The sequence below is a fragment of the Diceros bicornis genome, chromosome 33 (assembly GCF_020826845.1).
Source record: "Diceros bicornis minor isolate mBicDic1 chromosome 33, mDicBic1.mat.cur, whole genome shotgun sequence".
NCBI lineage: Eukaryota > Metazoa > Chordata > Mammalia > Perissodactyla > Rhinocerotidae > Diceros > Diceros bicornis.
In genome coordinates, this window is record NC_080772.1 from 16,952,762 (window position 1) to 16,975,445 (window position 22,684).

Sequence of the window (22,684 nt, forward strand, 5' to 3'; positions counted from 1 at the left end):
TTTAAAGGGGTCATTTCTGAGACAGAGTAAGTATCATGCCCAAATTGTGACCTAGAGCTACACAATAGTTCAAGAACTTACTATAATGTTGTTCAAGTGTAATAAAAGTGGGGAAAGTGTAGGATGATTGCCCTCAATAGTGCTGGTTTCCTTTCTTAATTCAGGATATATTTACTAAATCCCTCTGATGTGCAGGGCCCTAAGACTGCAACAGCAGCCCTTCCTTTGTGATGGCTGTATTTCTTCAGTGCTCCATGGAGTGACAGGTGGCACACAGCATTTCCCAGGATCTCCAAAGTAATGTTATTCAGCCCACAGGCTCATCTATAGTTCATCACTGTAACAGTACTTGGAACTTCTCTCAAAGTTTGTGTAAAGACCTTATACAGGCTTCCTCTCAGTGACAGATCAAAGTTATAGATTCAAAGATAGACATCTTCATCTTCCAGGTCTCTGTAGACATCCTTCTCTAAGATGACACCACAGGCAACTGACAAATATCCAGCATCATGCTGGGCACTTGGCTCTCAGTAAGTGTTGGTTGCATGAAGGAACTTACAAGTTTGGTTGTGGTGTAGGTAAGATAATATACATATTGAATTACTGTGAATATGGAAAATTTTCTGATATCATATCAGTCAAGAGTTTCTGGATACTAACTAAATTTTGAATGATAAATATTCAAAGGTGAACTTTACACCATAGTTGACTATCGTTAGGAATCCTAGCAAGTTATCTAATATAACAACATGGAGAGGGAAAAAATCAATATGTAAACTCCAAATTTAATTAATATTTACTAAGAATACAAAATGTGCCAGATTCTTTGAAGGTACTTTCACACATATTGTTTCATTTAATCCTCATGACTCTATTAGACTTTTATCATCTCCATTTTTATCAGTGAAGAGATTTAAGTAACTAAATGCTTATCTTAGCCTTCGGGAGTGAGGTGCCTATTATCTGTACTTTCATTAACACCTCCTTCATATTCTGTTGAAACTCTTTCCCAGAGCATTGCAGTTGTTATTTCATCATCAACACCCTCCTCCTCACCATCATGAGGTGAGCGCTTACTATGAGTTAAATACATAATCTCATTTAATTTAATCTTCACAATAGCCCTTCCAGGTAGATATTTTAATTCTTATTATAACAGATAGGAAAACATCTTTGAGAGTTTAAGTGACTTTCCCAAGTTCACACAGCTTAAGGGAAGTATAGGCAGTTACTGATCTTAAGTCCTCTGCCTCCGAAGACCATGCTCCTAAACACTGGGCTACATGCCTCTGGTTGATTTTCTTGTCTGCCTGTTTCACTGAACTGTCCATTGACTGAAGGCAGGAAGGTTATATCATTCAATTTAAGAACTTCATAATGGCGCTCAATATGTGTTTGTTGAATTATCAGACATCTACTTCCAAGCTTACCATCTTTGCTAGATTTACTATCTAATCTTGAGAAACTCTCTTAACCATTATGAGCTTTAAAGAGGAGATGACACAAGCTAAAATTTTAAATATGACCTGGAGTTAAGTAGAGAAGGAAGACGGTAAGCATTGCTGGAAGAGAATGCGGCATGATACATTCAGAGGACAGCCTGTAAATAGGTATGGCTGGAGTAAAGGGAGGGTGTGTGTGGGTGGAGGGAAAGGAGATCAGAGCTGTGGACAGAAGACAGATCATTCACTATTGAGTATGCTAAGCCAAAATGTCTTAATTTTTTTTTTCTGAATGGTCTAGGAAACAAATGAAGGATTTAAGCAGAGAGTAGCATGATCCTGTTTTGCATGTTAGAAAGATTACGCTTGTGGTAATATAAAGAATGGATCAGAGAACAATATTGGAATGACTCAGGCAAGAAATTAATTATTAGAGCCAGAACTAAGGCAGTGGCAGTGGGTATGGGACAAAAAGGGGTAGAGGCAGATATCTAGAAGGCGGAATCTAAAGAATGCCATGACTGGTAAGATATGGAGAAGAGGGAAGAGTCAAAGATGACTTCTAGATTCCTGGCTTGGGTGACAGGGTGGTTGTTGGGAGATATTCACAAAAAGAAGGCTTATAGGAAAATCAGGCTTTGGAGCAAAATAATGAATTTTAATTTTTGGATACTAAGCAGGTAAATAGATAAATCTTAGCTGAACAGAGAGATTTAGGCTGGATATTTAGCACATCTTACTGAGGGTTGGAAAAGGTCACCAGAGAGAGCATAAAGGATGAAAAGGGCAGAAGGACAGGGGACATAGCCCTTTGGGGAAAACATGTAATTCACAGTTAAGTGGAAGAAGAGGATCCCAAAGAGCGGACTGGGTGGACTGGAAATAACTGAGGAGGAGAAACTTTCAAAAGGAAGCATGTGAGAGAAATGGGTGAAGGGGATTAAGAGGTACAAACTTTCAGTTATAAAATAAGTCATAGAGATGTAATGTACTGCATTGGGACTATAGTCAATAATATTGTATTAACTTTGTATGGTGACAGAGGGTAACTAGACTTATTGTGGTGATCATTGTGCAATATATACAAATGTCAAATCATGACATCGTACGCCTGAAACTAATATCACATTGTATGTCGATTATACTTCAATTAAAAAAATAATAATAAACCTAACTCCTTAAAATAAAAAGAGGCATGATTAAGAGTGTCGGATACTGCAAAAGGATCAAAATGAAAACCAAAAGGACTTCGTGACTATTGTTCTATGTCACTCTGGCCTCTAAGAATATTTGGCATTAGTTTAGCATGTGGCTTCTTTTTTACTGAATTGGACAAGGTGAAAGTAATTATTTTCTGTGGACCAAGACCTTCTTAGAAATAGGAAGCACATGAAGCAAATTGTACTCTGTGCTTTTCTCCCTACCTCCCTTCCCCAAGAGCTAAACTTTTTTATACAAATGGAATCTTGTCAAAATGAACAGCAAGAGAATCTTGATGGGGTACAGAATCACAAAAAGAAAATGTATCTTAGGGGACAGACAAAGTTGCAGGAGTGGGGATTTTCTTTTGTATACATGAGACTATTATGAACAAGTATGAATAGATGTATATGTGAACTTCAGTGTCTTTTAACATTTCCTGACACTTTCTCTCTTATTTACTTTTCATATAATTGCATCCCCTCGAAATGGAATGATAACTCTGATATATCAAACATGACTGCCTGCTCAGCTCTCTTCTTTTCTTCCTTTCTTTCCTTTTCAAATATTTACATGCAGTTGAAAATCTGAATGTCTATTAAGAACATAATTAGTCTCAAGAGTTAACTGTAACAAAGTGCAAAATATACGTAGGAGAAAATACTAATTCTACCAGATTTACATTGAGATCTGTTTGTTATTCTTCTTCAAAAACTCCTGCCAGTGTGATGTCATCCCAGATGGCTTATCACTTAAAAATGACAGCTGGACAGGAGTAGAATATTTCACATCGGTTTACAATGTATTTGGATATTATTAACACATTATAAATAATTGGGGCAATAATAAATTGATAACATATGCTATATTATCCTTAAACTTTAACTCAAAAGATTTCAGTAGGTATAGGAAAATAATAGTATAATTATGGACCTCCACTGAGGAAATGACTTAGCCAAGGTGACACAGAGTTAGAAGTGATGGAGTTAGAATTAAAACCAACAGCGATGCCCTTAACCACTACTGTCATTACTTGCAGAAGCTATTTATGCTCACATCCCTAAGGTTAAAAGACCCAGGAAAAGGAAGGAATCCACATGTTAAACATGCTTGAAAGGTATAAGAACTACCTCATTATCTAATTCTCAGTATAGACGTGTGCAGTACATGAAAACAGCAATAGAACTGAGGGGTACATACAGGTATGGGAAATGTGTATTACAAATATCCTTTCTGGAAGGAGATTAGGTGAGAGAATTGGGAGCACATGGAGAGTGGGAAGCTGGCAAACCTAAACACTTAAGAGAACCGCAAAAGAATTAGGTGTCTAAGTACCTTGAAAGATACTTTCGGTGGTAGTTCATAATGTGTTCCAGTGGTGTGGAGAGTGTGTGCGTGTGTGTGTGTGTGTGTGTGTGCGTGCATTCAAGTATACTTTATAATGTAAGCTCAAATTAATACTTTATCTTCCTGTTCTAGTTAGAAACATAGATATCTTCCCAGTAGCAGGATGGAGGGAAATACCAGTAAGACCACACAGACTTGAAGTCATTCCATGAATCTCTAGTTAAGCCCCAATAAGAGCTGAAATGAAACAAGGAAACTAGAACCAGAAATAGGATGAGCTTGGATGACACCCAGTTCCAGTTGATTAGGCAATTACCATTTGTCTGATGAAGATGTAAAAATGATAGAAGAAAACTAGACTGACTGTTAAGACCCAAGTTCCAGGTTTGGTTCTATACCCAGTAAAAATTTATTCACCTCAAACTTTTACTTCAGTTAATAGAATTTCTTGCATAAACTGTACTTTCTTATTAATACACCTGGATTTGACATTAACAAGCTCTGACACCTTTGGCAAGTTGCTCTAGCCGTCGGGGCTTCAGTGACCTAATCTCTAAAATAGGGTTAATAATAGTACATACTGTATTGTTAGACAGTGGATCCAAGCTACATTGAAATTACTCAATAAATGTTAACCATACTACCATCACTATTATTAGAGTTATTATTACCATCTTTAACTCCCATTGAATCTTATTATCAGAAATTTCTGTCAAAAAATGAAAGTTCAAGAAAAATTAGAAATTTTTTTTTCTCAAATTACAAAGTTTAAATTGGTACTACTCATATGTTTCCCAAACTAGAAATACTGATTTCTTCAGTTACATCTTCATTCTACACATGCACAAAAGTCATCAAATCTTACGGAATTTATCTTCAAGCAACTCCTGAATCTTGCTACACTATTTTATCTCTACTCTGGATATCACATGATAAATATTCCCAGTCTTTAAAAAATAAACAAATAAATTTAAAAAATCCTCACTCTTGACCTTTCAGCCGTCCAACCGTGTCTCTGCTCCTCTTTACAATATATGTCCTCAAAATGTCATCTATAATCACCAACTCTGCTATAAACCTTCAAATTTCTCTTAAACAAATGACTCTCATGCTCTTGTCTATCATTCTACCAAAATAAACAAACCAAATATCTTACTGAGGTCACTTCTCTGATGCTGAATCTAAAGGCCAATTTTCAGTCCTAATCCTTCCCAACCCATCTGCAGCTTTGTCACAGATGATCACTTCCTATTTCTCAAAACACTGTCTACACTTGGCTTCTGAGACACCACACTCTTGGGCCACTCCTTCTCAATCTTTTTTACTCATTGTTACTGATCTCTCCAACTTCTAAAGATTTGATTACCCCAAGTCTGTGTCTCTGGACCTTTTGGCTTCCCTACCTACACCATTACCTAGGTGACACTACCTAGTCTGATGTTTTAAAATACTATCTACATGCTAATGACTTCTACATTTCCATTTCCAGCCCAGACCTCACCCCCACCTCACCTCCAGACTTCTATACCCAACTGCTATTTAACATCTCCATCTAGGCATCTAATAGGCATCTCAAACTTAACATATCTAAAGAAGAATTCCTAATTTACTGCAGACCTTCTCCTCCCCAAGTCTCCATCAAGTAAATTCCATTCTTCAAAAGAAAATTCTGATTTCTCAGGCCAAAAAACTCGGAGCTACCCTTCGTTCTTTTCTTTCTTTCACACATAAATCAAATCCATCAATATAGTATGTCTGCTTCATATCCAGACATATCGGACTATATCCAGAATCTGACCACTTGGTGCGAGCCACCACCATCTTTCACTGTGATTGCACAGACCTCCTAATTGTTTCCTTGCTTCTACAGTCTAGTCTACATTGTACATCCAGGAAAGTTTTAAGACATGTCATTCCTCTGCTAAAATATCTCCAATGGCTTCCCTTCCCACTCTGACTAAAAGCCAAAGCCCTTACAATGGACTACAGGGCCAAACATAATCTGCCTCTCTACTATGATCTTCTACATGGCTCACTTTTCTCTAGCCACAGTAGCCTACTTGCTATTTTTCAGAATGTACAAGCATGCTCCCATCTCATGGCTTTTGCTTTTTGTGTTTCCTTTATTTGGCACACTCTCTCCAGACATGGTGACAAATTATTTCAGGTATCTGCTAAAAAGTCACCTTCTCAATAAGGCTTCCTTGTCTCCTCTTATGAAATAATAACCTTCTACCCTACTCCAGCCCTGACATTCCTTATGCTCCTTATCCTGCCTTATTATTTCCCTGAAACTTATCACAGTTTGACAAATTATACATTTACTTATTTATTTTTGTTTCTTTATTTTATTCTCCTTCAACTAGAATGTAAGTTCCCAGAGGGACATGTTTTGTTCACTGCTGAATTCTCAGTACCTAGAAGAGTGCCAGACCTTTGGTAAATATTTGTTGAAAGAAAGAATTTTAAAAATGTATGAAATCAATATTAGCACTGCTCTATTTCAAGCCCTCATCTGTCCCCTTAGGCCAGTGCCCTAACCCCCACCAGACTTTTCTCCATTCCCAGTTTACTTTCTGCACTGTCAGACCCACCTTCCTAAAGGTAAATTGGGTGCATCATTTCCCTTATTCGATCTTCTACAGCCTTCTAATATCTAGTGAATACAATTCAAATTCCTTTGTTTGTCAGGTGAGGGCAAGCATCTATCTGGCCCATATTTTCTGTATTCCAGCCACAACAAATCCTTCTATGAATTCCTCTAGTAAACCATAAGCCCCTAAAACGTATTATGTCTTATTCAACTATGAATTCTCTGGTCATCATGGAGCTCACAGTTCCTTGGATAAGGTAGAAGTTCAATAAATGTTGTTGAAAATGAACAAATGAATGAATGAAGTTATTCTATCTGTCATATTATGATTACTATTCTGCCTAGAATGACTCTTCCTGACTTCTGTACTAGAAGAACTCTTCTAAATTCTGTAAGATCTAGATCATATGTCACCTTCTGTCTATGGGTAGCCGGCCTGGACTCCCCTGAACAGATGTAGTCACTCCCTCCTTTGGGGTCTTTGTTTGTATTTCTTATGTAGCCTTCTTGAATATTAGCTTCATGAGAGTAGGGTCTTTATCTATCACTTCGCTACCCTCAAGGCCTAAGTCGTACCTGACACATAGGAAGTGCTCAATAAATTTCAGTTCAATGAGTAATTTACAGCATCTGCTATTATAATTTTTCTGCTAACACGTATGATTCCTCCATTATACCATGTATAACTAGGGGGTAGGGACTATAACATTTCACTGAAGCACAACGCTTGCCACAAGTATACATTCAATAAATGCTGCCTGAATGAACGAGTGATTTGTAACAGAGTATTTTTTCGTTCATACGTTAATGTACCACATTTTTCTGCACACACTTGCTGTCAAATGTGCTTTCTCCCTCTTTCCAAGTCTCCTCATTAAGGTACTTGAAAATGAGTCATGGGTCTTCAGGGACCATCAGCATGCCTTCAAATGACACCTCAAACAACTTGAGCTCCCTGGCACTTAGTCTATAGCAATTTCACACATGCCACATGCGTGGCTTGTACTTCTTATCAGATTCACAAACTAACCCGATCATACTCAGCTTACACTTAGCCTTGTCTTCTCACTACATTGCCTTTTCTACTCTGGCTTAACTGCCAGGAGGTATGAAGAAAAGTATATGAAATTGAGAATGGGGGATACCAGGGGGCTGGGTTCTATTCTGCAATGCCTAAATTTTTAATCTATATATTCCAAGCTGAGCTAAAGAAAAGCAAGCAAGCAAACAACAACAAAACCAGTCATGTCTCTGTCAGAACCTATGATCAGTCTTCCTTGTCTCCATTCATCTCCCATAAATAGGAAGAACAGACGAAGGCAGCAGCCTTCTGGATGATCACGAGTAAAGCAGAACCCAGGAGCCTAGCTAGGAATATAAAATGCAAGGAACATGAGTACCTAAACTGGAACAGGACAAGGGATGAAAGAGCATTTTAAAAGTCAGCACTCAATGGATTCTCACTTTTTTCCTATAAATAATAGCTTTCTTTGAAATTAGGGTCTGTAATCATGCTAGAAAGCCTTTAATTTAAAAGAAACTAGGGAAGAAGAGAAAAAAAACTCTAAAGCTAATTAAAGGATTCAGGCATATAGAAGAATCTTTCTATGATACTTGCATTTTCTGCAATAAATCTGTATTCATAAAGTTGCTCTAAAGTATTTCAGCATTTAATTTCATTTTAAACTATTGAACAAAGAAGTTTTAGGCAATAGAAACCCAGAATATAGCCACAGCAAAACAATAGTTAAATATACATACTAAAAACACATGCGGGACACAACCATTCTCCTCCTCTTTCTTCCTTCTAGCAGAGATAGCACCTAGGATGGAGACTGAAAGGCAGGCTACTCCCTCTCTCAGCCTCCCTCGCAGCTAGCACCTGGGTGTGTGACCCATTCCAGCCCAAAGGACCTACAGGGAAGTCAGGCGGGTGAGGGGGACGGAGGATAGAGTGCAGTGTTCCGAGAGAATCTTAACTCCATATTCAACATGGCTGTAAGGATGTGATGCTTGGAGCTGCTGCAGCCACCTTAACCATGAGTGGCAACATCACTGTCACACTGAGGGTGGACCTGAAGGATGGCAAGAGCCTAAGTCCTCACTGACTTCAATGAGCAACTGAGCCACTCCACAGCCCACTTCTTACTATGGAGAGAATAATACATTCCTACTCTTTAAGTCCCTTGAAGTTCAGATATTTTGTTTCACTAAGCAGCCCAGAGCAGCTTACCTACTAATTAATTGAGTCATGCACCCAGTCCAGATTCTCAAACTGTCAAATTCTTATAAGCAAGGACATTTCATTTGCCGTTAACATATTTATTTTTGTCTCAAGATAAACAATGTCTTCTATCTATTTTAGATTAAACATTATATGCATTTAGAGTGGTTATAGACATAAAATTAAGTGATAGTGCGATGAATAAGTTTATCATGGCTCCTGTTAGGACGTAGCTATTGCAACAGATTAGGGTTTCCCAAAGTGTTCCTTGGAAGATTGGCTCCTAAAGATGCTCCCAAAGAAAGTTGGCTTCATGGCCATGTAAGTTGAGGAAATGTTTCTTACTATAACTTGTTATAAACATTCAAGTGCACGTTGACATTAAAGGCACTGAGAAGCCCAGTAGTTTAAAAATAAATTCACTTTATTTATCCCATAATTTCCTGACATTTTTCAGATACCATCCATTAACATCCCCAAAACCTGGCTGATAGAATTTGTCTAGAAGATTATTAAAGTCCCTCTCAGCTCCCAAGTTCTACAATGAGAGATACTCGTTAGTTGCGTCAGCTAGTTGTGCTATTGTTACTAAGACATAATTCCCACTCATACACCTCTGGTCTACTGGAAGGTTTTTGAGGGAAGTTTTTGGTAAGTGGAGGCCCCATAATATTTGCTCCCAACACACAAACACACATATGTACACCTTTCACTCAAATCTCTCATTATATCAGTATAAAGGATATAGGAAATCATATACTGGTCAGGCTCCCCTGATAAGTAGGCTACTTCGTAAAGGCCCTTCTAACACTTTCAGTCATTTAGGTTCCATCCCCAACACAGTAATTTTTAAATTTTACCTATCTATATTTTTATATCTACATTCTAGTTCTAGATATGAGACTTAGTCATGCTGCTCAACTAACTATCAAATTTTGGGTAGTCTCTCCAGATCTCTGGGCCTCAGTTTCTCTATTCCTATGAAACCAAACTCTGATGTTCAACATTCATTATCTGGCACTGGCAAATTTTTCTTTTTGTGGTTAGTTAGTTAAACTGATTAGTTTGTGCTTCCAATGATGCTATATTTGAGAATTAAGTTTGATTTATCACATGACCTCAAAGTTAATAATGTTTCAAGGATAAACTTATTCTCTAATCTTTTTTACTAGAAGACTAATTCTATTAAATTTTTTAGTAATGACATGTTAAATGATTGTTTGGAAAATACTGAAATAGAGTGTAAGCACTTCCAAATATGCTTTTCTTTAAAAATGAATGGGTTAATGAATACAGAGTTTCAGTTCAGGAAGATAATGAAGTTCTGGAGAGAGATGGTGCTGATGGTTGCACAATAATGTGAATGTACTTAATGCCACTGAACTATACACTTAAAAATTGTTAAAATGGTAAATTTATGTGATGCATATCTTACTAAAATTTAATAAAGTGAATGAGATATTATCGTGAAAATTATGTTTTATTTCCTCCAGTCTCAACATATGAGAAAATGACATGAAAAGATTTTTTTAAATTCAAAATTTTAGTATAATTCCTTTAATTAAAAAAAATGCATCCACACAATAATTCATTCAACAAGTATTCACTACGTACATTAACGAATATTTATTTCTGAACACAGAAATAAAATGTGTTTCTTTTGTTTCTAACCTGGGATGTTTTACATGAAGACCTTAAAATATTTGACAAGAAATATACTCATTATATCTTAAATAACATCTTCATTGGGAAAGTAGACTAGAGTAGTTATCAAGTGCACAGACTCTAGCGTCAAAAATATTTGAGAACTGGGGCCGGCCCGGTGGCGCAAGCGGTTAAGTGCGCGCGCTCCGCTGCGGTGGCCCGGGGTTCGCTGGTTCGGATCCCGGGCGCGCACCGACGCACTGCTTGGTAAGCCATGTTGTGGTGGCGTCCCATATAAAGTGGAGGAAGATAGGCACAGATGTTAGCCCAGGGCCGTCTTCCTCAGCAAAAAAAGAGGAGGATTGGCGGATGTTAGCTCAGGGCTGATCTCCTCACAAAAAAAAAAAAAAAGGAAAAAAAAATATTTGAGAACTAACATTAATTGCACGACTTTGGGCATATTACATAACCATTCTAAACACCAGATTTCCTGTTGGTAAAATGGACGTGATGAAATCTTCCACAAATGTTGTTATAAGGATTATATGAGACACCCAAGGAAAAGCACAACACACAGTGTGTGCCTGACACTTAGTAAACATTCAACAAATGTTACTTGTGATAATTATTATTACTACTACATTGCTTTTTAAAAATTTTTTATTTTTATTTTGTTGTGATAAGAACACTTAACATATCTACCCTCTTAACAGACTTTTTATTGTACAATACAATATCGTTAACTGTAGGCACAATGTCGTACAGCAGATGTCTAGAACTTATTTATCTTGCATTACTGAAACTTTATACCCATTGGTTAGCAGCTCTCCTATTTCTCCCTCTTCCCTGCCCCTAAAAACCACCACTTGACTATTTCAGGTACCTCTCATAAGTGGAATCATTCAGTATTTTTCCTTCTGTGACTGGTTTATTTCACTTAGCATAATGTCCTCAAAGTTCATCCAAGTTGTCATATTATTGCAGGATTTCCTCCTTTTTAAAGACTGAATAATTATATATATATCTCACATTTCTTTACCCATTCATCCATTGATGGACATTTAGGTTATTTCTACCTCTTGGCTATTGTGAATAATGCAGCAAGGAACATGAGAGAGCTAATATCTCTTTGAGATTCTGATTTCAATTATTTTGGATAAATACCCAGAGGTGGGATTGCTGGATCATATGGTAGTTCTACTTTTATCTTTTTGGGGAATTTCCATAATATTTTCCATAGCAACTGCACCATTTTGCATTCCCACCAACAGTATACAAGGGTTCTTATTTCTCTACATTCTTGCTAACACGTCTTTTTTTCTTTTCTTTTTTTTTTTTTTGATAATAACCATCCTAACAGATGTGAGGTGATATCTCATTGTAGTTTTGATTTGCATTTCTCTGATGATTAGCGATGTTGAGCATCTTTTCATATACCTGTTCACTATTTGTAGATCTTCTTTGGAGAAATGTCTATTCAAGTCCTGTATTCATTTTGTGTGTGTGTGTGTGAGGAAGATCAGCCCTGAGTTAACATCCGATGCCAATCCTCCTCTGTTTTTGCCAAGGAAGATTGGCCCTGAGCTAACATTGGTGCCCATCTTTCTCTACTTTATATGCGGCGCTGCCACAGCATGGCATGATAAGTGGTGTGTTGTTGCGCGCCCGGGATCCAAACCCACGAACCCTGGGCCGCCGATGTGGAGCGCGTGCGCTTAATTGCTTGAACCACCGGGCCAGCTCCCCTTTATTCATTTTTTAATTGAGTTGTTAGTGGGTTTTTTTTCTTTGCTATTGAGTTATGGGAGCTCCTTATATATATTCTAGAAATTTACCCCTTATCTGATAAATGGTTTGCAAATATTTTCTCCCATTCCATAGGTTGCCTTTTCATTCTGTTGATTGGTTTCCTTTGCTGTGCAGAAGCTTTTTAGTTTGATGCAGTCCTAATTGTCTGTTTTTGCTTTTGGTGTTATATCCATGAACTCATTGCCAAGACCAATCTTATGAAGCTTTTCTTGCACGTTTTCTTCTGGGAGTTTTATAGTTTTGAGTTTTATGTTCAAGTCTTTAATTCATTTTGAGTTGATTTTTGTGTATGGTGTCACAAAGGACCTCAAATAGACAAAATAATCTTGAGAAGGAAGAACAAAACTGGATGCATCATGCTCCCTGATTTCAAGACATATTACAAAGCTACAGTAAGTAAAACAGTGTCATACTAGCATAAAGACAGACATATAGACCAAGAGAATAGAATAGAGAGCCTAGAAATAAACCTTTGTCTGTATGGTCAAATGATCTTCAACAAGGGAGCCAAGACCATACAATGGGGAAAGGATAGTCTCTTCAACAAATGGTTTGGGGAAAACTGAATATCTACATGCAAAAAAATAAAATTAGATCCTTATCTTTCACCATATATAAAAATCAACTCAAAATGGATTAGACTTAAATGTAAGATCTGAAACTATAAAACTTCTAGAAGAATTTACTGCTTTAAAAATAAAACAATCTATAGAGATCGTTAAATGTGTCATTAGTTTCTTAAGGATAGAGAACATATTTATTATTTTTATACTTTACAAAACTTAGAAGAGTGCCAACAGCATCATAGGTACTCATAGAGAATTGATTGATAAAAAATTCATAGGAAATTGATCTGGTTTAAACTGAACCACCAGACCTCAATGAAATAACTCTAATTATTCATCTAGTTACAGAAAAATTATGATGATGGTGGTGGTTCTTTCTTTCATATTTAATATACTGTCTAGTTCACTTCTACAAATACTAGAGAATCCTCGTATTTGTATTTCATTGTAATTTTCAAAAGAAAATCCCTCAAAAACCTCAGTTCCAGAGGTTTTAATGATGACAGCACTAGCTCATCCCTTTCACATTTTGTGAATATAATTCTTTTTTAAATGCCCGAGAAAAATTTTATATTGACCCTATGAAAAGAATGATTGCTGGCCAAGCCAGCCACTTAAAAGTCATCAGCTGGTTTTCAGAGTACCCAAGAGATCTTTAACTAATGTGCTATGCCACAGAACACCAATTAAGAAATACTTTAGTATGGCTTGGAGGTTTTTTACCTGTTTCGAGAAACTTTGGGATTCCTACAAGGCACCATGGTTCTAACATCAACCTCCTCATCCTCCCTCCTACACTTGCAGCAGCAAAATTTATAAAAATGCTCCAGCTTCACTGACAATATATAAGAAACAAGAGAACCAATACTATTCAAACTTAGTAAAATAAAAACTGTTAACAAGACGGAGCTCCTTGGTTACACGTGTAATATAACAGGTAGCAGCCATGGCCCTCTCCTGAACTTCTGCCCCCCCCCACCACTGGAAACATGTTTGCTGGTTAATTTGTCAGTATTGTCCTCAAACAAAAAGCGCTTTTTTATTGGCAGGTGCAGACAAAGCTTGGAAAGCTACACAAAACGGACTCAATAAAAAAAGAGAGATGGCCTTGCTGAGAAGGTAGTTCTTTCTGATTTTCTGTAATAGACTTCACTTTGCCATGAAATTCAATTTATAGTATATCTGTTAGACACTGGGACTCCAGCAAAGCTTCACTATTCCCTGACTTGACATTAAGGCAAGCATTTTCATGGGGAGACCATTTCAAGCCAAATCACTGGTTATGTGAACCGTTTACAGAAAGCCTTTATTTAAAAAGAAAATAGATAGGCGCTGCCATTTCCAGAAACTGTTAGTACACAGGCACACATTCAAATTTTGTTTTCCTTTGAGAATACTCCTAAAAAGACAGATGTAACATTAGACAATGGGAAGCTTTTTGGCCTACTAAAACACCTCTGTGTTTATTATTCTGACTCATAATCTAGCATTTATCAGGTGGCGGACTGCAAATGGAACAGCAAAATCCTATTTCAATAGTGGGTGATCCCATCATAATAAAAATCCAGCCTGTGATTTCAGCGCTGGAGTGGGTATTGCATCAGGTGGTGTGGAGTGCTGAACGAGGCCAATGAAGGCATCTACCTCAAGAAAGTAGTCACTCCTGAGAAGACTACCCAGCTTACATATAGAGTCCTGCAGTAAAATGAGCTGGTATTGACCTACTATGTTCAAGGTTTGTACTGTGGCTTCAATTTCTATTTATGCAACCAACTTAAAAGTTAAAAGAAATAGAAGACTTAAAAAGTCAAAAAATTAAGAGAAAAACTTTTCGGGATCAGGTTGGGGAAAGGTGGGGAGAAGCACATCACATAGTGGATATCAAGTAATTATCGAGAAAACTCTAGGTCTTATTTAAAGCTCTCAAGTGACAACATCAGAAGTTTCAATCATGCTACAGAATGTAAGAATGGGAAGAAATAGCTTATTAAGGATCATTAATTAAACTGTTCAAAAAGCAGGCAATTTCCTACTGGCATGGATCTTTGAGCTCATCTGGTTCAATTTCTCACTGATAAATGACAAGGCTAAGGCTCAAATGAGTGACTTGTCAATGACAAGCCTCTACTACATATCCCCAGCTCAATCATCCTTCCACCAGGATATGCAGCTTTTGAACCAGATCTGGCAAGAATAATGCTCAGACTCAAGCTTCTAAGTGTCTGGAACTTCAATCAAGTTGATTCCTGATATTGTTTCTTAAACAGAATTTCTTTTGTTCTGAAGCTTAATGTCACCCAAGCACGTACTCTAAACATTAATTTACCTACTCTACATCACATGATAATTCAAGAAAACTGAAACAACATCTTAGAACATAGCTAGCTTAACAGCACTAAGGCAATGATCAACACAGGTCCTCTAGGCAAGAACTGGATGATGAGAAGACGAATGAAATCCAGCCATGGCAAACTGTTTTTGTAAGATTGATCAATGTGAGGTCCTCACAACAGTAAGGGACCCTTTAAGGATCATGAATGCACAGCCTGGACACTGGGACTGGTGGTATATCTGCAGTTGGTGGGAAACAGGCCAGCTCACCTGGCATGCAGATATAATGAATGCTTCTGCTCTCTTGAGAAGAAGCTTTGGACCAAACTTTGACAAAGACACATGGAATGTAGAAACTGGCAGGTATCTCAGTGTGGCTTGAGTTTATGCCCTCATTTTACATGCAGAAAACTGAGGCCCCCAGAGGTTGCCTGGTTTCCTTGAGCTCATAGCTCATTCTTCAGATGATTCCCCCCTCACAGAGCAAGTCTAAGACTGAGGCACTCTTATCTAAATAAAGAACACAGAAGCTAATCAAAAGGAAAATTTTGATAAATATTTGATGTGGAAAAGAGTATGTAACTTTGTATAGCTGATTTGAGTCCATGTTCTATGAGTCCTGAGCTTTTTATATTTAAATTTCCATTCCTTCTTCTGTAAAATGGGGATAATTTTTAAATAAATTTTAGAGATTAAATGATAGATTACATTAGAAAGTATTTTGAAACCATAAAGTTATGCACAAACACGACCTTTATTATCTAATCCCTTCTAGGAGAAGCCATTTTTACAGTAATATATAATGCTATCTATGGCAAGGATGACAGGGCATAATGAATGTCAGAAAGCATAAAGCTTGTCCATGGCTTTGGGAACGTTGTCATTTGGTATGGTTGCATGAATTTCTAGCAAGGAAAATCTACTGCAGGAATTTGCAAATGTTTACAGGTACATAACCTCTCTTGAGTGTTTGATAAGTCCTCTGGACAACATTCCCAGAAAATGCACATAAACACAAGACTTTACATAAAATTCCAAGTATTTCCAAAAAGCCCAAGTTAAGAACATCGTACAAAGCAAAACTCTCTGTGAAGAAAATCATCTGCACAATCTGGAAGCCCTTTCTTTTTTTCTTTTGTTTAAAACATAAGGCATTGCAAACCACAAATCAAGTCACACTCTAAAAGTTACACCGAATTCAGGTCCCAAATACTGAGCCACCTCCACATACTTAAAATGAAAGGAATAATGGAATGTATACGATTATTCCAGATCGATTTAACACAACAAATCCCTGTAAAATTCTGAACTAAAAATCATAGGTCAAAGCACAAAGAGAGGAAACTATAAGCAAAAAGAATCAATGTAACTGGATTCATTTTGAAAATTCTAAAACACCAAGCATAGGTAATGCGTTAATTAATACTAACACAAGTTAAAATTTGGAAATGTCTTCTATTGAATAGACAAACATCATTAACGTATTTCTGAGAGCCAATGAATCACATTACTGTTTACTAATTACATTTATACATTCAAATACATATTCTGATCTGTGCATGGATAATCCAGGATTGACTGAACCTTTAGTATTTATTTCTGTCTGAAACCACCTTGTAGCTAAGTCCTAATTATTGCCATACTTACTATAACTGAATGCCTCAGAACAGCCACCTCATGTAAGAAGGCCATTCGTAGGATCTCTTCAACCTTTCCTTGAAGAGTCTTTTATTATTATGATAAAGGGTCTGGAAACCACATCATATGATGAACAGCTCAAAAGACTCTACTCACATAATGCCTTTGTGTGTACCTCTATTAGCGCTTCTTTTTCTATTCTAATTATTTGGTTATATGTCTGTCTACCCATGTAGACTGTGAGATTTTCCAGAAAAGGGGCCGTGTTTTATTCATTTTTGTATCCACACATCTGAACATACAGCCTAATATGGTTGGTGCTCAATAAATTTTATAACAGAAAGAAGAAAGTCAAATAGTAGAGTAGTTATAGGGAGGTAGATTTTGACTCAATGAAGGGGAGAACACTAAAAATTTGCTGGGTCATAAGAGTAGAAATCCAGTCAATTCTGTATTTGGTCAGTAGTTACATAACCAAGATGGTGTAGATAGGAAGTCCTGGTTTAGGTACAGGGTTATGTGAAAAGACTTTACTGGAAGGTACAGCTCTGAAGTTCTATCATTTCACAAACACTGTGTTGACAGTGTATTACATTTCCCTTCTCACTACCCATACTGAGGTATTCTAAAATGTTTTTCATACGTTAGACTTTACATCTTCCCAAATTGTTTATTCTTCCACAAATTGGTTTGTAATGCCTCAAAAGAAAAAAAAAGCTTTTTCTTTTTCTTTTGAGGTATTAAAACTACCTAAGGATAAAAAAATCATAGCAATGCAGGTATATATCTGACTATGAGAAATGAATCCCCGTTAAATATATAACTGTGAAAAAATTGCTGTCCTCAATGCCCAAATTTGATTTCTTGATCATATGAACAAATTAAAGTGCTTGATAACAATTTTAAAAACTTCAACAGATATAAATCTACAGCCTGCAAGCTAGGCTTTGTCAAGACATTGGCTTCTAAAAAGGATCTTTTTAACGTGCTCTTTGTTCCTTATACTCATCAAAGAATTAGAAGCTTTGAGAAGTTTAGATGAATGAATCATTACCCTACTGATGTAGTGCATAAAACACTGGACTAGAAGTTGAAAGATAAACCTTCCCATAAAAAGTATTCTGTCCACTTGAATTCTAAACTAGACACACTCTTAACTTAGAGCGATCTTTCCACTTCAATCCCTTGTATATGAACAAACAGAGAAATAAATGCAGCAGTTAAATGTGGAGCATAGTGAGAAAAGATGGTCTGAATACAAGCGTAGAAATTAAAACAAAGCGGGGGAGCAAGGAAAACACATTGTTTCAAAAAGCAGAGTCCAGATGATCAGAATAGAAGGATATGCACAGCATTCTTTTTGACTTTCTGATTTGAGGAGAGCAACGGCTAAGGGACTGTCATCATGACAGACCAGAATAACGGAGCAGTGAAGTGGAAGGGGCCTGCAGGTGTGTGGCCCAGGAAAACAGCGGTTGGTCCCAAGAGATAAATTAAAACACAGAAGACCAAACTGACACTAAGTGTAAGTCAGATCTAGAAGCCCAGAGGTGTGCTGGCTTTATATAGGGCACACTCATAAATAAGGTTCTCTGCCCTGTTTCCTGCAATGAGCTAGATAGATGTTGAGCATAACCTGTTTCAGGCCTGTACATGAATCTTGTTCTTTATCCAAGGGGGAGAGAAGATGCTGTGATGAACTCAAATGTTGACATATGCTACAGCTGCACCCTTGGGGAGAAAAGAGTATTTTCTCCTGCTGATTCTGGGGGTAGTTGGTGTGGTGTAAGGTGGCACTAAAAAGGATCGCAGATTCATGCAATCAGTCAGGAATGTTATTCAAAAGACTCAACAGCTAGAACAGCACAAGCATTTACCAACCAGAATAGACACTCCAATATCGGGATATCAACTATGAAAGACAGTACCAGGGTACAGTGCATACCTTCTGAATATCAGGCCTGCAACCAGCTCACGAACAGAGCACTTAGGATGAAAAGGGCTTCCTTTACTTTGAGTCAGTATTCCACCACCAAAAGGCCTACTATGTCCTGGACTTCTTTTACATTTCCAGAGTCCTCTTGAAGTTCATTTTATCCTGTTTTAGGATAAGGAGTAAGACAGATCATACGTGGTAGGTGGAAAATAGAATATTATTTGTCCCAAGTTCTGAAAATGTATAGAACTATACATATTAAAGGAGAATAAATATGGAAAAGAGTAAATGTTACACAAAGAGGAATATAGAAGCTTTATCAGAACAATCAGTGGAAGTGAAGGAAAGAAATTGACAGTTATTTGTTTGGTTATTTGATTGGTCTGTTTTTCTCTCTGGACTAGCTTTTAAGTTAGTGAATCTGTAAGGATAAGAATCATACCTATTTTACTTAAGAATTCTGGTATCCCTAGTGCTTAAAACATAGCAAAAGCTTAATAAATGTTTTTATTCTCTCAGTTTTTAACTAGTAAACACACATACACGCTACACATTTTTGAAGAGTTTCTATTTCTGGTGGTATGACAGATTAAATACTTTGTTTAACCCTTCCACTGGAAGCAACAACAAAAAACATTCTGAATGAAACATATTTTAAAAACTTGTTAAATGCATTGATGAGCTAGCAAGAAAATAAGGTATAATCAGAAGTGACAAATTAAATAAAAACAGGAGGCCAGAAAATAAAGACAGTTTTACAAAATCTAGTGAATTTGAACTTTGATTTTCAGAGTTCTCAAGGTGCATGGGACAAGGAGCAAAGCACAGAATCCGCTCAAGAACCAGAAACTAATAGAAGAACTCCCATCTCCCTTACAAAGTTGGTCTCCAAAGGTTACAACCTCAAGATAAAAGTAACCTAGAAATATCCCTCCACTGTCACCCACTAGGAAATCAGTCTTAACATTCGAAACTCAAGTCTATGTGCAGGAAAAAGTATTTCCCCCAAGAATGTGTAATCACTAGCCAGCCATCTTGGTTCTGCAACTGTAATTCTCATTAACTAAGGAGCAAAAACAAAGCAAAACAACCATCAAGCCAAGAATTAAGTTTAAAACGATGCTGAGTTGATAGTACCCACAAACATCTAATAAAAGAAAAAATAAACTTTCTCTGAAGGAATTAACCTTCAATCCAGGTTTCAAAAAATTCTCACAGTCTCAAGGAATATGAGCATTTGGTTTAAACAATCATAATAATTACAAATGCACAAAGAAACAAGCCATCAAAAGATGGCAGGGTAAAAGAGAGAAAGCCAAGTTACAAGTATAAATACCTTAGATTTTGGTGATATCAGACACAAAACGAAACAACAAGGACTAGAAATACAAGTTTATTAATTGAAATTAGAAACACAATGGAGAGGTATAATAACGGATTAGACATAGGCAAAGAGGGAAATACTTAACTGAAATATAGAACAGAAAATATTACCTAGAATGTGTCATAGAGAAATGATGAGATAGTGAATATAAAAGAGAGGTTAAGAGGCAGGGAGAATAAAGAGGATAAAGACTTTTTAAAATAAAAGGTCTTAAACACATGCTTTCAGTGACCCAGAGGAGATAAAAAAGGGAATGAGAAAGGGGTAATATTTGACCAGATAATGTGGAGCATTTTCCAAAGCTAGAAAGACACCAAATTACAGATCCAGGAAACTCAATAAATCTCACACTGTACGTATAAGAAATTCAGATCTAGACAAAGAGAATGCCAAAGCAAAAATAAGATCTTAATAATAGAGAATGAAGATAGATCACCTGCAAAGGAACAAGAATTGGACTGAAAATTGACTTCTTCACAATAATAACGGAATCTGGAAGTCTGTGTAATGATGTGATAGCCAGAATTCTAATATACACTGCCCCTGATGGACACACACCTTCTCCCAATTAATCAACAAAACACTGCTGTGAAGCATGAATAACATTTTGCAAATATAGTTGAGGTCCCAAATCAGTTGACTTTAAGATAGGGAGATTATCCAGGTCTGCTTCCCCTAATGATATAAGCCCTATGAATCTGGTCTAGAGGTCAGAGATAGCGGAAGTCAGAGATTGGAAGCATGCGCTTCGATTCGCTGTAGCTGGTTTTCAGGTAGAGGAGGCCATGTGGCAAGGACTGTGGGCAGCCTCTTAGCACTGAGAGCAGCCCCAACAGACAGCCTGCAAAGAAACACAGAGCACCACAGTCCTATAACCGCAAGGAACTAAATTCTGCCAACAACAAAAATGAGCTTGGAAGGAGAATTTTCCACAGAGCATCCAGAAAAAAGGTCAGATTGGTCAACACCTTGATTTCAGCCTTTATATATCCTAATGGGAGGAACCAGCCATACCACACCAGATTTCTGACCTACAGAACTGGGAGCTAATAAATGGTTGTTGTTTAAGCTGCTATGCTTGTGGTAATTTGTTACATAGTAATAGAAAACTAATACAAACGATAACTTTAATGAGCTATGACAAAATTACTATAAATCTAGAATTCTGTACCAAGCAAAAATATATTTCAAAAATTAGGGCAAAATAGGCATTTCTAAATGGAAAAAGATATCCCTGAAGAGTTTTCAATGAACAAACCCTTACAGATAGAAATTATAAAAGATATAATTTCCATCTATTGATGGAAAGGGACCCAGAAAGTGGTGCCAAAAATGGATAAAGAACAAAGTGGTAAATTTGCAAATATATTTAAACTGACATTAACTGTAGAAAATAAAATAATGGAATTAAAAATTATAGAATTAAAACATATAACATTAGCATATAAGTCAGAAAAGTGATGATCACAGTTAAAGAGCAAGTATTTTTATAATTTTATTTAAAAATAATAAATGTAGGGCCAGCCCCATGGCTTAGCAGTTAAGTGCGTGCACTCCACTGCTGGTGGCCCAGGTTCAGATCCCGGGTGCGCACCAACACACCACTTGTCAAGCCATGCTGAGGCCGTGTGCCACATATAGCAACTAGAAGGATGTGCAACTATGACATACAACTATCTACTGGGGCTTTGGGGAAAAAAAAAAGGAGGAGGATTGACAATAGATGTTAGTTCAGAGCCGGTCTTCCTTAGCAAAAAAAAGAAAATAATAATAAATGTAAAATTTCTAGATGAATCTCTAAAAAATATAAATAGAATGTATAACTTAGAATTAATGACAGAAGAAAAATTTTGGATGATAAAAGAGTAATAAATTTAAAAGGAGGCAAAATAAGAGGAAAAGGAACATGGAGGAAGATCAAATTGAAAACAAAAATGGTAGAAATAAAACCAAATTAATACTAATCCAAGAAAATGACTAAATGTCTTCGTTGAAGGACAAAGACAGTAAGACTGAGTTTTTGAAAATCCAGCCACATGTCATTTTCAAGACATATGTCTAAAACATGAGCATACAGAATTGATACAGGTTGAAAATAAATTGTCAATAAAATAATTACTTACCCAAAGAAAGCTGGCAAGGCTATTTGAGTAACTATGAAGTAGAGATAAAAGCAAGTATTACCACAGATAAAGAACATCAGTAAATACTGAGAAAAGTTGTATTTCATAAGAAGACATAATAATTCTGAACTTGTAGGAACCTACTAGGATAACCTTAAAATAATAAAATAAAAATTAGGATAATTTCAATGAGAAGTGAACAAATCCATCATCATATTGAAAGGCTTTAATACAACCCTTGTTGTGTGTGTGAGGAAGATCAGCCCCGAGCTAACATCTGCCAATCCTCCTCTTTTTGCTCAGGAAGACTGGCCCTGGGCTAACATCCGTGCCCATCTTCCTCCGCTTTATATGGGACGCCGCCACAGCATGGCTTGCCAAGCGGTGCGTCGGTGCACGCCCGGGATCCGAACCGGCAAGCCCCAGGCCGCCGCAGCGGAGCACGCA